This window comes from Sabethes cyaneus, chromosome 3 (genome assembly GCF_943734655.1).
Source record: "Sabethes cyaneus chromosome 3, idSabCyanKW18_F2, whole genome shotgun sequence".
In the NCBI taxonomy this organism is placed as follows: domain Eukaryota; kingdom Metazoa; phylum Arthropoda; class Insecta; order Diptera; family Culicidae; genus Sabethes; species Sabethes cyaneus.
Genome location: NC_071355.1, coordinates 10,082,259 through 10,100,882, shown reverse-complemented (window position 1 = coordinate 10,100,882; position 18,624 = coordinate 10,082,259). Strand labels below are relative to the sequence as shown.

General features: G+C 40.4%; 1 protein-coding gene across 1 annotated transcript in view; it reads left to right on the top strand.

Annotated features, from left to right (window-relative positions):
* The first annotated feature begins 5,289 nt into the window (after positions 1–5,289).
* LOC128741816 (uncharacterized) overlaps positions 5,290–18,624 on the top strand; it is a 32,241-nt gene continuing 18,906 nt past the window's right edge. Inside the window, exon 1 of the mRNA XM_053837878.1 lies at positions 5,290–5,379. The gene's annotated coding sequence lies outside the window, so the exon portion shown is untranslated. The remainder of the gene's footprint in view (positions 5,380–18,624) is intronic.

Sequence of the window (18,624 nt, the reverse complement as noted above, 5' to 3'; positions counted from 1 at the left end):
TCTTAGCTACGGAGATGACTTTGATATTGTAGGCCGAAACTTCACAACGGCAGAGGCCGACTGCGCTAGACTAAAAGCAAGGGCTAGTACTAGTAGGATTGGGCTAAAAGTAAATGCGTTGCAGACCAAATACATGATTGGTAGAGGCTCAAAGAGACGAACGTGCACTTTTCGTGGACGGTAATCGTTGACGGTGACGAACCAGAAGCGGAAGCTGCGTTAGTGTATTTGGGATCGCTGGTGGCCGCGGATAACACAAATTGCAGCGCATTCAACCTGAAAATCGAGTCTAGTTTGCTCTTCGCAAAACGCTTCCATCCGCTAGCAAACGATAACCACCGTACGATGCGGACAAAATACACAGCCCTTATTAGACCGGTAGTTTTTATGGATTGGACGATGCTCACGGAAGACATGCCAGCCTTCCGGACGATATTTGACGGAGCAATAGCTGGAAGCGGAGAGCGGCGGAAGTACACTATAATCTCTTTTTACGTCCATTCATTCTAGGTGATTTCTTTTTGCTTCAATATTTTCACGTCTGAAATTTGAATAAAAGTCCACTCTTTTTACGACCGTTTGTTTTTACGTCCCATAATAGTGGACGTAAAACGAAACTTGAGTGTATATGAATCACGAGCATAGGAGCAGAGGAGCGTTTGGTGCAACAATGCAGTCAATAATCGTCTATCTTCTCGTGGTAGAAGCGAAGGTCAGTCATATTACAAATAATAGCCGTCACCGGGGGAGCGTATGTGTGCGAAAGATGGAATGCTAGGACTGGTAGGGACAAAACTAGATCTGAGACTAATTAATACATGGGTGTGGTATAATTTAAATACCTAAAGCACTAGAGTACTAATCGAGAAATTGTGGGTTGAAGTCCCACTGCCACAAACTAACCCAATATATTTTTAGCCGCAGATCGAAACTTTCCCAGTATTCAGTCTAACATTTTTCGCACTAAACGCTCCTCTGCTTTAATCAAAATAGAGTTTACGCTTGACCGCGACAAAGTCAGTAACAGTAAAACGCTAGGTTAAGTTTTTTGGTCGGGGTGGACCTAAAAAATCTGTTTTTTCTTTATATCGTTTTTCGTGTTTATTTCTCACAAATCATACCTTCCGAGCACTTTCACACGCATGGAAAACGTACATTTCGTTAGAAGGAATCAAGTTGCTATCTCCGTCGGTTCTGAAGCTACAGGCATTTTTTCTAAAAAAAGTATGGTTTTGCCTTTCTACTATATAAATATATAGTATAAAGGTATAGAAATCACTTGGAAAACCGGAAATGGAAAGAAGGTCCTACGGGCCGAATGTTATATACCATTCGACTCAGTTTCGAAAACTGAGCATTTTCTGTGTGTGTGTGTGTGTGTGTGTGTGTGTGTGTGTGTGTGTGTGTGTGTGTGTGTGTGTGTGTGTGTGTGTGTGTGTGTGTGTGTGTGTGTGTGTGTCTGTGTGTGTGTGTGTGTGTCTGTGTGTGTGTGTGTGTGTGTGTGTGTGTGTGTATGTATGTGTGTGTGTGTGTATGTGTGTGTGTATGTGACGCTTTTAATCTCACTCACTTTTCTCGGAGATGGCTGGACCGATTTTAATGTTCTTAGTGTCAAATGAAAGGTCTAGGTGTCCCATTGGTCGCTATTGAATTTCATACTGATCGGACTTTTAGTTCAAAAGTTATGTCTAAAAATACGAAAAATATGGAACTTCATTATCTCATAGGTCCCTTAACCGATTTGAACAAAATTGATTGCATATGAAAGAGGAGCCTTACATACCCTTAACTTCCAAATTTCATGATAATTGGACTTGTAGTTTGAAAGTTACATAAAGAAATGTGAAAAAATAGTATTTAAAACATATTTTTGTAACATTTAAGAATTAATTCAATGAAAAACATCACACATTTTATTATTATTTGAAAATTACTGCTGAGATCTATCAAACGAAACCGAGTTATTTAAAATCGGACGGTTCATTCAAAAGTTATTCAAACTTTAACACTTAAGCACCGTATTTAAACCGTTAAAACGTGTGAAATCAAAACGTATCAATCAAATGTTGATTGTATTCAATGTATGAGATGTGTGTGATGTATGTGTGTATGTATGTATGTATGTATGTATGTATGTATGTATGTATGTATGTATGTATGTATGTATGTATGTGTGTATGTATGTATGTATGTGATGACAATTTGCAATTTTAAAATTTGCAATGAAATTCAAGAGAAGTGAGAAACATGTCAATTGTCTGAAGTTTTTGAAGCCTCTGCACGTCGTAGGGGAACTACGTATCTGTTGCAAATAAATATTAAATAGTGGGATTCAATCGAAAAGTTTTTCTTTTCTTTGAATTCAGATTTCAATTGTCATTTTCTTCACTTACTGTTACTCACAATTGTACAAGAAAAGCAGTTTATTTAAGCATGTAGGTATAGTGGTGTATAGAATCAAAATTACTAGTGAGTTGATTTTTCCAAATAAATTTGTACAAATTCCAAACAAATTCTGCGCATCAATAGATGCTCTTTTCAATCAATAGTATTTCCCATTCCCAGAGCTTAGAAATGTTATATGAAAAATAGGAAGTAAACGTTGCACGATAGAATTTTTGTAAGATTTGTTTTCGTTAGTGATATTTTAAAGGACAGATGTCTTATGTCATGTATCATGTTTTAATAAATAAATCAAAAAAAGACAAGCACTGGGAATCATATCGATCGTATTTCCCATTCTCAAGCATGTTTATGGCGCAGCTTTGGCACTATTTTTCGACCTCATCTTGTTTTCCTAACCCTCTAACATTGTAAAAACGATGCGATCAAGCTAATGACTATCTTTTCATGAAAGTACATTCAAAAGAAGCTTAAGTTTTGATTTTCATGCAAAAATAATTATCTGAAAGAGCGCTAGCTAAGAAATTGTTCCATTTCTCGTTTTCATATCTAATGCTCTATTCAGTTATTTTTTCTAATTCAGATATATTGCAAAATTGAAGCCAAGCAAACTAATAGTAAAATTTTGAGATTAATCATTTTGTTGTAGATATCCTTTTTCTTCAAAAGCGCAGTATAATAATAATTTTTCTGAACTCTTGTTTTTCACAGATGCTAACTTTTGAACGCATGGTATTATGTAATATCAAAATATCAAAAAAAATCTACACTTTGGGCTAAAACCACTCAAAAAAAATATCAAAAAATATGCTATGAACACATATTTCATATTGTCAGTTCAAAACAAGTTTCGTATGTGGCTCTGAAACCCAAAAGTTAAGGCCTTTATAATCGGTCGGCGGTCGGTAAATAAGGTGTTCATCAAATAACATAAATGACGCTTACAAGTATTTACGCACCCAAGGTAAAAATTACCGTTTTACCCTTTTACAATTTTTACGTAAATAGATTGGATTAAAAAAGCGAAAATAAGTCTAAATGATGACTCAAAATGCTACTTGGGACATATTCCTTGACTTAAGAAAAGACATTCCCATAATGAAAACAAATGTACAAGTGTCCAGAAGAAAATGTGGTGGATTAAGCATACAATATCTTTTATCGGTTTCTTAGGATAACTAAAACTTAAAGACTACTCTTTAGTTTTAAGTTCTAACGAGCGATAGCGAGCAAGGACAGCATTCAGTTTTACTACAAATTCGAAGCAAGATCGGGCACTCAGCAGGTGTATTTTATTTATGATGGACTCGCCGACTTGAAAACCATTTGCAACTAAATTTTTTTGACCAGCTGAACTTTTTTTTGATAAATAAAAATCGGGACACTAGAAATGAGTTAAGAGTTCGGGTGAAACTCCGTGAATGCAAATTTAATACAGAATTCCTATCTTATGACATCAAATCTGAAATAGAAACTGTACTATACTGACTGCCTTGGATGCACCGGAGGCGTTGAACTATTTTCATAATCAACATACTAGACCGTATGACAAAAACAGTTTGCTTTGTTTTTTCTATCTAAGCCTTCCCTACTAGCACGGCTGTTACAAAGTAGCTGCGATAACCGAAATATGACTAATTTCAGTCGTAATCCAGTTGCTTCAACTTTAGGTCCATTTACCTAAAGTGTGCTACTTGGGTTATGACAAAAGTAAAGCAAACTCCTTTATTCATACAGTCTGTTATCTTTTTCGAACAACGAATGTTAGTTTTGTTCATGTTCAAGACAAAAGCAGATGAGATAAGGCTATCAGTACCGGATCGTTCAAAAGGGTGATTGCCAAATAAGTAGGGGCAAACAAAGAGCAAATTAGGGACCACCTTACGCCCTTTTATAACAACTTGAGACAAACCCAAACAAACCGGAAACCCACTCAAAAGATGCGTCAACAATGGGACGCGGATCAGCCTGCAGATGCGTGACAACAAGTCCGTATATGCAGAAGAAGACAGACTAGACAAACCATTGATTGACTGAAATAATAAACAGTCAAAATTCGATCCAATTCACATAATGGTGAGAAAAATCTTTGTTGTGCATTCAATTTTTTTTGTTTGATACACTGGTTTTAAAATGCTGTGAAACTAATCATCTCACGTTGATACGCAGTGTTGATGCGCACCGAACACAAGCTGTCCCAATCCTAAATTTGCTAACCAAACCAAACTCGCCTAGGTATCATGCTCCAAATCTCGTTCGCAATCACATGCGTATTTGTTTATATTTTGTTCTATAATTATGACAACGTGATGCACAATAAATAGTGCAAGTTCGCAGCTGGCTTTCTTCTACGCACGCCACCCGGAGAGAAACAGCAAAAGCGACTGATAAGAGGCAACAACGTTGTAGAGCACGTATTTGCGCAAGCTGAATGAACTGAACTGCGCTAAGTGCATACTCTCACACACGGACACGTACACACGTACAGACAGACATGGCGATGTCATCACGCACCGCCGCGAAGCCGGCCTGTCGACGTCAGAAAGCCGCTATACGAGAGTGAAGCTTGGCTCGGGCTACTAAGCTAAGCGTACCACCAGGCAGGCAAGCGATTGCGATTGCGTTCGCCAACGCCTTTCTTCTACTTAACGGTTCGAAGCCCGCCTCAGTTTTGGACGGTCAGTGGTCGCGTGCACTACACAAATCAGAGGATTCGCTCTTGGACGAACCTTTCATTACTAGCCGAGCGCGCGCGCGGTTGACTTTCTTTATTCACGTGTTCCGCTTCTATTACGAAACTATCGCGGCAGAGTTTAATTTTCGGTGGCCCGCTGTAACTGTAGCTGGAAGAAGATTGATAAACAGTACCTGACCTATTTAGATAAATTTTACTCTTAATTGAAACATTTGGTGTGCGTCGTCGTGTCTCTCGATTCAGTTTAAAAACTAGTGTCATAGAGTGCGTACAACAAGCAAGTGAGTCTCTCCATTTTACTATTTTTTATTTTGTTTCGGCTACGGACTGGCTGGCAATAGCATAACGCGGGTCATCTAACAAACGAAATCTATTCATTTACGCGGTATATTTCTAGCCGCAGTACCGCGTAGCTATTAGTAGAACCGTTGGCACTGTCTCGAGAGTTGAATGACTTTGATTGAGGTGGTTGCAACAGGTGTGCGTTCATCCGAGGTGACATGCGGTGAATTAGACGGAGCAAATAAAAAAAAAAGCAAGCATAAGCAAGCAACTAGCAGCAGTGGAGGAGGCCAAATTGATGGCGGTTCAATAGCAAGCTAAAACAAGATTACCCCAATGTGGTTCATGAACTTGCGAACGGCGATGCAAAGGCGCACACAGAAATTAAAAACCGAAAAGCGGTCTGCTGCTCGGTTGGAAAACATTGACGACCGGAACGTGGTTTATCCAGTCGGAGTGGTACGTAGCTTAGCTAGCTAGCTACCTAGCTAGCTAGGCTACCTGGAGTTACGTGCCATTTCGCACCGTTCAGAACAAGATTTATTATTCTCGACCGCAAGGGCGACTCAGACAATTGGAAAGATGTAGGTACAGTGATTGCAATTCGAAGGGTGATGCGCGTTCAAGTTGAGTGTTGTTTAGAAAAAAATGTCTCATCAAATGGGTTAGGGTTGGAACCGACGAAATGAAGCTTCCGCTGTCTGGTGAAGTTATGTCATTAGTAGTTTCGTGATGATTGTTTTAGGTCTGATGGTCTGATGTCAATAAGGCATTAACCTATATTGACATAGATAAATTTAGGCAATATTTTTTCTAGTTTTACTTTTTGTCAGCAAGAGTAGGTAGAAGATATTTTAACATTATTTGTTTTTATGGTGTCTTTAACGAAAGTAGAGAAAAAGTTATGACTCAAGGATGTGACTATTGGTTTCTTTGACCAGTATCTGATGAAGTGTTTTAAATTGATTTTGGTAGTGATCTGACCGGAGAAATAAGAATTTTTTTTTCTAAACATTTGATGCTTACGCACTTGCGATTGAGAAATTAGTACAAGTTCGTCGCTCGGTGCTTTCAAGTTACCCAACCATGGGGACGCATGGTTATTTGAAAGATAAAAGCGTGCAGGATGAGTCTTTCTAGCATAATACGAAATCTCATGCATGTGAATAATGTTGTTAAAACTTGTTAAAAAGTTGTTAAAACTGTTAAGCCATCACTATTATGAAACTACGTTTTAAAATTAATTGTAATAATTTTTTAATGACAAACATAGCAATTTTAATAATGTTTGCGCATTTGGATTCTAGTGTTTTTGCGGTTCGGGAACTAAAGAGACCCCTAAAGAGGATTATAACTATCACGCTCAACTCCATCAATGGGTTTGAGTGTTCGTAAACTGTGTACAGCAATCGGAGCCTGCCACAAAAGACGATCATTAAGACTGTCGCAGTGGCCTTTTAACCCAATGCCCTTCTGGCATACAAAAAAGAAACCCCTTATTTTTATATTTTTGTCCAGTTTTTTTTTGGTTAAGATTATGCAAAGCAGACGTGACCTTTGCATTAATATTGGACTTGTTTCTAATTTTCCTTAAATCTTAGCTTTATTAAATTCTTTACAAGAATGCTTCGACACTCCGCCAGGTTGTTTGACGATAGTTGGTCCCAACCTTAGCAATGGTCTATGGAAAGCCACGAATATCTAGGGCCGGTTAGCGATCAGCGATCAGCAAGCTCTCGGTTTTGGCAACGAAATTAATGGAGTAGATCGTCCGTTTGTGGTTCGCCCAAAAATGTTCCATTGGACGCTGCTGGGACACGTTGGGAGGGTTGGCGGTCTTCGACGCAACAATTCAGCTTCAGCTGGTTCATCTTTTCCAGTGATTTTTTAGCACTAGTTCCGGTCAAAAAATCACATCCTTCTTCGCGCGATCCTTCTTGATGAAGAAGATAACTTCCAGCAGGCATTTAGTACTGTAACGGGTGGCAACTAAAATTTTGGAATTTATTTCTCAAGCTGTCAAAAAAAGACAAAGATACTTGAAGAAGATCTGATTTACCGAAACTAAAGATATATTATCCATTGTTGAAAAAAAAATTAGTGTACATTTGAAAACGGTCCGTAATCGGCTGTTCGGCGAAGCTTTCGTTTGTCAACTTTGCGAATGCATCTCTTGATTCTACCAATCAACTGTTTGCAATTCGTGGCTCTCCTGTTATTTTTGTACACCCGGAAACTCAAAGTCCCGAAGAAATCTTTGATTGGGCGCACTGAGACAGATTTGTCGGGTCGTGGTTTTTGGGTACAAATGGGATCGAATGGATATTCAGGAACGATTGTGTTTTTTTTTTGCCGTAATGCGATGATGCTCTATCCGGTCAAAACACGTATTGTCCATCTGCATAACGTTTTGGTAGAAACGGGATCAAAGTTTTCTTCAAACATTCGTCTGGTGCGTCTTAATTGATAGCCAAACCAGAGGGCCTGCTGTTGAAGAAACGAGAAAGAGAACGATGTCCTTCTGCGTCCATAATTTTGGCAGGTCTTCCACTACCTTGCTTGCGAATAGTTGTTGGGCATCTTAGGATATGGTAAACAGTCGAAGCCGCAACATATTTGCTTTTTAAATGTTGTACCGTATACTTTTTGCCGAGATTTCTGTTGCATTTCATAGAAATGTACAACGCGCTTCCGAAATGCTTCTTGTTTCGAAGCCATTTTTAGCAAAACTGGGCAAGCATAAACAAAACAAAAAATATTAACAAAAGGAGGATAGCGAGAGAGCTAACACATACATACTCTCATTTCTCTCTGAGCTCGTTTGTTGTTGAGCATAAGGGCTGCGAAAAAAATCCAAAATTTTAGTTGCCACCCGTTATATCTTCCAGTTCACCGCAAGCTCCGAAAAAAAAACAACAGTGGCTTGGGCATTCCGTTCTCGTTGATGTCATCCCGGTCCCCTGCCATTCGTTTGCTGTTCAGCGCCAAATAGGTCTCATCACGTTGCACAGAAAAGACATTTCTCACCAATACCTTCAACCGCTCCTCCTGGTTGGTCTGCTGCTTAGTTACGCTCCTAGCACAAATTAAAATGCAAAACTAACGAGAAATCCTGAAATTCGATTAAACCAGCCTACTGTGCAAGTTTGACAGTTCGTGCTGGCTGCCAAACTAAAAGAAAAATAAATTTGTTTTCTAATAGCTTCCGATGTAATTTTTTACGTCGTTTCCGTAAACTTTTTTGTGGTTAAAATCTGTAAATGTCCTGTTGTTGCGCGATTTTGTTACATGAAGCGAAATTCTAAAATGTATCAGGCAAAAGCCCGGTGAGAAATACTTGATTTGTTTCCCCGACAAGTCGAATGCTGCATATACACCCCATTTGTGATACCCTATTGCAAATATAACTATAAATACAGGTGAATAGATATAAGTGAAAGTCTACTGCCACTATTAGCCTCAGTAAATATTGTAGAATAAAGGTGCTCGGAGTGATTGACCAACCACGTCAAATCTCGATTCGAATCTCAACTGGAAGGGCCTGTAACTTCATTTATTTATTCGCATAAGATTCATCTGACGTTGTTGTCTACATGAATAAAAAACACTTACTTTATAACTTATCTAAAAGCACTAGAGAGCAGTAGTTGTTGCTTAAAATTACTACACGAAACAGAGAAATCGAAGAAATTGTATACGCTATTAAACAAACAACACATAACACGAATGGGCTCATTCTGGCTATACTCGGTGCGTCTGAAGTCCGGTCGAAGAAACTCTCTAATCCGAAGAGGGCGTGGGATGGCACTGACGTTGATTTTAGCCAAAATTGCGGGACAATCCAATTCGCCGACTAATACCTTCCCAATGAATACGACCCTTTCAATTTTTCGTCTTCTCTCCAATGTGTCCATATTCAACAAACGACAGCGGTCTTGGTACGGAGGCAGATTAAATGTGTTTCTCCATGGGAGATATTTAAGCGCGTGTCGAATAAATTTGTGCTGAACGGCTTCCAATCTTGACGAACAGGTACCTGTGTAAGGGCTCCAAACCACAGCTGCATATTCAATTACGGAGCGCACGAGAGAGTAGTAAAGAGCGCGCAGGCAATATGGATCCCGAAATTCGTTGGTGACTCGAAATATAAATCCCAAATTTCTGTTGGATTTTGCAATTATGTAAGAGTAGTGCTCACGGAACGAGAGCTTTTCATCAAGGTATACACCGAGGTCTTTTATAACGGAGACTCTATCCAATGACTCGCCATCGATGTTGTAGTTCCATATAATCGGACTCTTTTCGCGGCTGAAAAAGATGACCGAGCATTTACGCACACTGATGATGACCTCGTTTGTTTTGCACCAGTCGACGAAGATATTGACAACCCGCTGGAGCTCGCGACAATCTTCAATGGACTTAACACTGAGGAAGAGTTTCAAATCGTCTGCATACAAAAGTCTGCATCCTCTAGGTAACACTGCGCATACATCATTGAAGAATAGTGAAAAGAGCAAAGGTCCCAGATTGCTCCCTTGTGGGACACCAGATCGATTACAAAACTTACCGGTGTTCAAAATACCGTTATTAAAAAATAAAATAGGCCATTTAAACGGAAAATGCCAGTTGGTTTGTATTGTCATCCTACACCTCTGAGCCAATTTTTAAAAAAATTGATCGACGAAGTTTTGAGTTACGCCCTTTTAAAGTTTTAAAAGGCAGACTGCTCATATAAAGTAAATAAAAATCTTCAATGACACTTCCAAAATGAACCCCAAGTAACATTTTTGTTGTATAATAGCTTATTAAACTATTGTACAGCTGATTTCCGTGGTACAAGTGCTTGATAAGCTGTTATACAACAAAAATGTTACTTGGGACGTAACTCACAGCTGGTACTGATTTTTTATGCAACATATGCCCATTGCCGACCATTTTAGCAGTTTTACGCTGTATTGGGACTAACCGGAAATGTTCTGGAATAAGTTATAGCTGTGGGAAATATCTAGTATCGAATATGAAGAAATACTTATCATGCGACACCTCAATCTATTTTAAAATAGATCCAATTAAGCCAAATTGAGTACCAAGAACCACAATGACCAATTCCGAACATGTCTTTATTATCAAAAATAAACCACATTGTGTCAAAACTTCGTCGATCTTTTTTTTTTAAATTGGCTCAGAGGTGTAGGATGGCAATACAAACCAACTGGCATTTTTCGTTTAAATGGCCTATTTTATTTTTTGATAACGGTATTTTGAACACCGTGAGTGTCTATGGTGATGTCAAAATCGAACAGCTCATATCACGGTGTTGAACTGAGCTGCCATGTATCTTATCGGATTAAACTCGCCGTATTTAATTCTCCGAGCGTCAAGTTGAAGGAAATTCCTAGTACAAAGAGCCCTTTCCCGAGTGTATAGATTCAGCTGTTCCAGGATAGGCAGACAGTCAAAATACCCGATCAGGAGCTTAGCAACAAACACAACTTCAGCCGTCGTACGCCTCTTTACGAAGGTTTCGAGTCCTAGCAATTTGCACCGTGTGTCATATGGAGGCTCCAGGGTAGCATCAGCAGAGCATAACGGACGAACTTTTTTTGTACTGAGCACTTTAATCATCATAATCTGGCTAGCTTGAAACGGACACTAGACTATTGAGCAGGTGTCGAGTAATGATCGTACCAATGCGCAGTATAGCGAAGGAAGACAAAAGGGATCGCGGAACTCGTTAGCTATTTTAAAGATGTATCCGAGTGTTGCCTGTTAGCTTTTATTTTAAGATGATCTCTTCAAGGTCAGTGAGGTAAGACCTCATCCATCGCGTGGTAAACACGATCGAAGGTAGCTTTTAAGCTTACAGATGTTATACTACTTGCGCATTTTCCTTCATGATATTTAAGCAGAACGAAACAAACTGCTTTAGATTAGTGGCAACTGATCTTCTGGGAAAAATCCATGCTGATCAATCGATAAGTACTGCGAACTGCACATCAAAAGTGCGTCGTGGACTATAATTTCGAACACTTTCGAGCAGGCACCCCAATAGTTTTCCACGTTCCTCTTATCTCCTTTTTTGTGCACGGGAAACATGATGGATTTTTTCCATGCTTCAGGAAATACATTCTGCCGGAGACAAGTTTCGAATAACATCGCCAGTGGGCGAACAATGTGCTGCAGCCATTTGAATATTTGGGAATATTTGAGCTTTTCGATTGTGATTTCAACGAGTTGAACGTTCATATGGAATATATTCAAGTTGATCGCATCACATGGACTATATCTGATTGCAGAGGCAGCCTGCATTTCCGAGGCAACAAAAATGTTGAAGGAATTCTTGAAGTGAGTGGCAAAGAGTTCGCATTTTTCCACTTCTGTTTTCGCACAGACGGTACCCAGAAACATAGTTACAGACAGTCCTACCTCGTTTTTCTTGGAATTCACGAACGACCAGAATGATCTTGGATTTCTGCGCCAGATTGCATTCGTAAAGTGTGTCTTTTGTCAACAGTTGATTATAAACTCGGTAATTGCTGCTACACGGATAGAAATTTGATCTCCAAAACGAGCAAAATGACTCATGATTCCAGGTTTCTAGCTTATGATTTATGAAAATACACCATGAATAATAATCATGATATCATGAGCTTCTTGCAGTACAACACAACGCAAAATCATGAAACATTATTCATGATTTTGTGCTGTCTGATATGGCAGTTCAGTCATGATTTGACAGGAATTCACATTTCATAATTTCATGATTTCATTCATGGCATCGGAATCAAACTTCTTTCCGTGTAGTTATGTTAAACTGTCACTTAGAAAATGGGCATCGAAGTAAACTGTATTTTCGTACAGCAAAAGTTCTAAGGCGCTTCAAAAATCCCAAATGATCATCGCCCACACGCTGATTTACGAGGTGGTCTACGAGTGGACACACAAAATCGGAGATCAGGTGTTTCATAGTTTGGGTGAAGCGACTATCAGCATTGTTAACATTCGTAAAACGGACGAGGCAACTCCAATCGACCCGACTGATTGGCAGGTCCACTACCACTTCAACAACGGGATGATTAGCGTCAAGTGAAACTACTGGAACTGTTGACATTCACGGGCTGAGCAAAACGAGGTTGCAGATTCATTGACCAAAACAAGATCAACCACGCGTGAGTTTCTGTTTACCGCCATATTTATCTGCGTTAGACCATGCAGAGAGACTAAAGAGCAGCGCAAGCTACCGAAATGTTCGATTGCAAGCTGTCAATTCCAGGCCGTGCATGCCCAGGAAAACTCCAATCAAGACCGGATTGATTATAATCGCCGAATAATAACGTGAAGTCCGAAATGCTGCGGTCTTAGGAAACAGCCTCGACGGAACTGATGTGATCCTTAACGGTGTTCAGATTGCCTTTGCGATCTAGGGGAAGGTAGATAGCTTCTACGCTCATTGTGTGACCAGGTAACTTAACTCTTATCAAGATTTGTTCGAGTGAATTGCATATGAGGGAAGGATCGATGGAAGCACTTAACCTCGTTGAGACCGCAATTAGCACGTCACAACCGCTCGATTTGTTGGTATAGTGTGAACTCCGATCTCTACGAAATACCTTAAATAAATCGCCAAACAACTGCACTGAGTAGATTTTCTCGTCGAGTCATGTTTCGGTAAGAACTATGATGTCGAAGTTTGATTCAGTCACAGCAATAAAGAAGTCATCTATTTTGGTCCGTGATCCCCGTACATTTTGATACAACACCAACAAGCCCTTTCTCACAGTGCTACGCGTGAGTGTGATATGCTCCGTGGCATATGGCAGAGATGTGACGCCGCTGGAATTTCGAGACACTTCAGGCAAAATACCGTCACCGGCTGATAAGTACTTTCCTGAGTACTTTCCAACCACAGGACCGGGACGACTGTGATGAACGCTGGTTACGGGAGGCTCGACTTGGTCGGACAGATGAGGGGCTTCCGAAATACTATACACGTTGCGTCCCGGCAGAGATGATCCAGCGAGAAGATCAGCAGCAAGACGGTTACATCGATCGGTGTGAAAAACGCTAAAATCCGATTAGCAGTCAGGAAGCGAAGGAAGTTCGTAAGCATTGCGGTACTTGCCAGATATGACGGGTTGAAAGTCTACTACCCTAAAGCCGAACCCAGAACCGAGATGACTAACAGGAACATTGGCAACGGAAGGCATGACTGGGTCGGGGGGGTGAGGGGCTTCCATGATGCATGGTGTAGCGCGTCTCTGTGGTTAACGGACGGCCCTCATTGTAGTTAAAACATGATTTCGAATGGGACATAAAACGGGACATGAAATGTTATTTGAAATAAGTCTTGAATTTTACTTGAAACTCGATTCCGAAAATTTAATAGAGAAAAAGGGGCACGCACCCCAGTATGCCCCAGCCTGAGCACGCTAATGATCGTATAAAGAGTAGATCAATTAATCGTTCCAGAGTTCTAGAAAACAGTATTGCTGAAGATACCATCGTCGAGTCATATTTACATACAGGACACAAAAAAAAAATTAAACATCCGTACCGTCATGACATAAGAAGACATGATATCAGATAGTATAACCTCACCTATTAATTAATCCATTGATCGAGTTAAACAAGATGGTACTGCTCTAAAAATAAACCGATGTTGGTGGCCTGACTTGAAAAATAAGCGAAGATGATTATGAATATTCATAATATTGCTGTAAAGCTACATCGAATGGAGATTGTAAAAGAAATATCATATTTTATTTAAATTTTTTGACCAACATTTAGAAAAGGAACAATATATTAAATGTAGACAAACCGAGTGAGTGTTCGTCTTCCGATGGCTAATCGAGATTTGTTGATCAATCTCAATCAAATGGGTGTTATGCTTAGAACCAGACCGGCTTTGATTGAAAAATTGAAATCAGTATCAATGAAACGTTCAATTTTAATCGTTTGGTTGATTAATTACTGTAAAATGGTGGATAACCGGCTAGCAGCTCATATTGCTTACCCAGTAACGCACGTCATGATTAATTGAATCAACGCCGATAAATCGTGTCTGACCCGAGGTTAGCACCGTTTGAAACAAACGCCAGTTTTGATTGAAGTTCGCTTGACAGGTTTAGTTTTGAAAATTAAACAAACCTAGGACGTACTTGAGACGAATGCGAGAGCACTTCATCTTCAATCTTTGCTTTCGACAGTCGCGCCTTGGTTGTGACGCAATGCTTGTGGGCCCCTCCGGGCCCTGCTTGTGACATCGACGTCGAACCCTGCTGGTTGTGAGTGACATAATACTTGCGATTGCTTCAGACGCTTCTACATCGAATTATGGCAGTGATATATAGCAAATGTTTCTGCTTCATTCATATTCAAGCTAGAAACAAATGAGGTTAAGTCTCTCAGTATCAGTAACGCAGTCCGAAAGGCGGTTGCTAAATAAAAGACACCGAAATAAAGGGTTAAATTAAGGGAAACTCAATAAATGAATGTGCCCTTTCTTAGCTTAACACCTAAACAAACTAGAAACTTATGTGAAAGAGACATTGACGATGAGACAACCGCGAATCAGCGTGGGGGTTCAATAGTGCTGGGTCTTTTGGGGTAGCTTTTCTTTTCTGCCTGGGGCATATTATACTACAGCTAGAGCATATTGTCCCGTATAGTTAAGTAATCTGGAAGTTAGGACGTGATAGATAAATTATTTCTAGCACTTTCATTTTGCAATACTGTCAACACTGATAGGATATGAAAAATAACAGCAAAAATCAAGACACAACAACAACACAGGTCCTTGAAGTCACTCTCTAAACGGTACATTCCACCCCTATCGTTTCAATCCGGTGGTATCACGCCTTTCGATCGCCACCAGTTCCGATCGAAAATTATGGCTCTTGGTTAATTTTGAACAGAAATCAGAATATTGTGTTGGTTGGTAGATTGCCTTAAAAAACCAATCAATTTTTTCCACACGGAATTTGTCTGCTGGCTGCATGATGGAAAAGACTAGTGGGTTAGTGTTGGACGGTACCTTCAAAAGAACCTGTTTTCTAATTTAAGTTATACCTTATAGGTTCATACTCTTTTTTTTTTTGGTTCCGACCAATTAACAAGCAGATACTGCTTTGGCCTATTTTCAGAACAATTCTATCTTAGCACTAGGAAAAGCTGATAAAATAGAGATTTTCTTTTGTAGAAACTACCAAATCGTTATCTCGACGCCACGCCACCAAAACCGGCATTCAGCGTTACCTCCACAAGTCATTTTATATAATAAAGCATGATCGGAATGATGCGTGTGATATGATATCTGTGGCCAGCAGAGACAATCAACTACACTCGCATGCCGCGCTCGTTGGCGTTATGATGAGTGAAGAAGCTTGCGTTAAAAAGCGCTCTTCTGCCAGCCCCAGCGAGCGCTACAATCCGAACGACCATGAACTCACCCAAATGAGCTTTCGGATTTGGTTGTTTTTTTTTCGTAACGGTAATTCAATACAGCTGGAAATGGTTTTACCGCTTTTGTTTATCCTCACGTTATGCTTTTGATGGATTCAAATATGGCTAACGTACGTTGCTGTTCTGACACTGTATAGATAGTATTTTGAAGTGATAAAATAAATTTGATTGCCGATTGAGTCGGGTCATGACTTTTCTCCACGTGTTAATTTGCATTTCGTTTTGATGCTTACACTTTTATGTAACACACATCGTCGTCGTCGTCGTCGCGAAGTAAGCCTGATTTCCTGCTTGTGAGCTCCGTTGGAACTTCTTGCTAGTGTTGTTGTCCGCGATCACCAGGGATTGCAAATACACGAACTCGTCGAGCAGGAGTAGATTGCCTCCGCCGTCGTGAAGTTGCTGGCTATGATATCAAAGCCTAACAGTTGGCTACCTTTAGTTAAAAATGTGGACGTTCATCGGATCATCCCCGTAAAAGCGATATTGAACAACGTGCAAGATAAACCGTAACCTTCTTTCAATGCTCACTGCGTTTCGAATAGACTCGAGGGTGTCCCCGAGATACGCGCGAAATATTTCAATTAACCCAACTATGCTCTAATCAGTCGCGTCAGTTTCTCCGGAAAATCGCGTTCGTGCATTGTCTGCCATAGCTGGTCTCGTTCAACTGTATCGTATGCTGCTTTGAAGTCATGCGTGGATACGTTGTTCCCCCGTTGTTGCTGCGATAGTTGTAGCAATCACGCGATCACCCTTTCCCATTCACATATCTTGCTAATAACCCAGTGTAGAGCCGTTGCCAGCGTTTCTTGGTCATCTTTATAAAGCTGTGCTGATAGGCAGTCCTTAGCGGCGGCTTTGCTGCTCTTCAGCAACCCGATTTCTCGGTTGACTTCTTGGAGATCGGATGCTGGGACATTACTATCTTCCATGAGCACTATCTTTGTCTTTTTATCGCAGTTTTTAAAGAGCACTGAAGGAATGTTGCTTGTGCCTGACCCTTTGTCGGTGTCCAAGTCTTGGAGAACACTAATTACATCGTTTGTGGTAATTTGGATAACGGACAGATTCAAGTCTCTTGTACATGGGCGAAACAGTTAAGATTCTGCACCGGTGCCACTCTGCCACATACGATTTCGAAGAAGGTTGTGAAGGGCTCCGCAGCGTCCCTACTTGTACAATCGCGGGTGTAGTTCTAGTGTACAAGATTAGGAATGCAGACGCTCTTTTTCAGCTTCCTAATTTAACCCCAGATCCGTGCAAGGCTTTGTTCAACACTGGACTGGATCCTAGATATGTAGATATCATACATTATCTTTAGTCGCTCTTGATAAGTCGATTTAGCCTCAGGAGGGGATGCTCGGTCTAATTCTGACTTGGCAAGGAAGAATCGTTTGCGAGATTTACGGAGTAAGTTGTGCAGGTTGCGCAATTCCGAAGTCTACCAAGGTTTGGCGAAAGCAGAGATGGATGTTTAGCGTCTTCTGTGTGGGACAAAATGTCTAATGATTCCATGGAGAATGCTATAGAACTAATACTAACAGCGCTTCATTCAGCGATCTAATAGTTAGTGAAAGCGACCAGTTGGTCGTCTCCAACCAAGCGTTAAGTATGCTGTAATCGTACGCACGATAGTCAAGAAGGTGGCAATAGCGGAGAGGGCGGAGTAATAAGTTCTATGTGCTCAGGATGGTTGACGAAGGCGAAGTCCAGAAGTCTGCCGTTCAAGTTGACGATAATACACATTTGTCGTAATTCCGCAATAAGCAGGCATTTGCTTGCTTGCAACACGCTCGTGCTCAATTGACATAGCGAAGAAATAGTGATAGATAGATAGATAAATAGATAGATAGAGAAGATTTCGCTACTATCAATATGTTCGTGGAGCGATGTTACCGTTAGAATGACAACGTCCTAATCACAACTACTCAATAGTAGTCGCCGTTGAGCGATTTTAGTCTGCAAACCCCTTACTTTCTGATAATAAATCGAGAACAGATGATCGGATGCAACCTTTGCTTCAACGATAGACGATTGACGACTGGAAGACTACTGTACTGGAGAACTATCGAGATTACTATCTTGCGAGTACTTGCCTGCGATAACGGTAGTTGAATGAGCGCAGTACTTGTGCTTATTTTGCTTTAAATTGGATGGTACCCAATCAGACCCAGCGGCCGATACTAATTTGCCGTCGCAGAATAAATTGCTGTCCGATGCTGTCGATATGCAGAGCAAAATAATTAACAAATTAACAGCTGATTCGCACCCAGCCGTGAAACCGCCGTCGTTATATCCTACTACTCCAGCTGTTCCCGTGTCTGGGTCAGCCCGATCTTTAAAACGCCGCCGCATCGACGGACAGGCACGTTTAGCTGTTCAAGCTCCAACAAAGTGTGACACGACCTCCTGTCCTAAGTCGATCTGCGTGATCTTTCTGTTGCAAGCGTTACATCCACTGCTACCCAAAAGTTTTGGCTTTATTTGTCGAAATTAACGGGAAACGAACAGTCATTAACTTTTCGTTGGAAAGCCCAATTTCGGAAGCAGTATTTGAGCCCAAAAGCGGGATTCTGTTTATAGAAATGTTTTCACTGTATTCTTCTTACCAATCTGAATACAGCGAATATATTTTCAAGAACAATATTTTTGTTTCAAACCACAAAACTGCGTTTTAAATTTGTAGAATCGATGACGACTAATTTCACCTTAAATCCACTGATATCGAGTGATGATGTGAAGACGATCGTATTCCGCTGCCTGAACATTGCCGAGTTCCC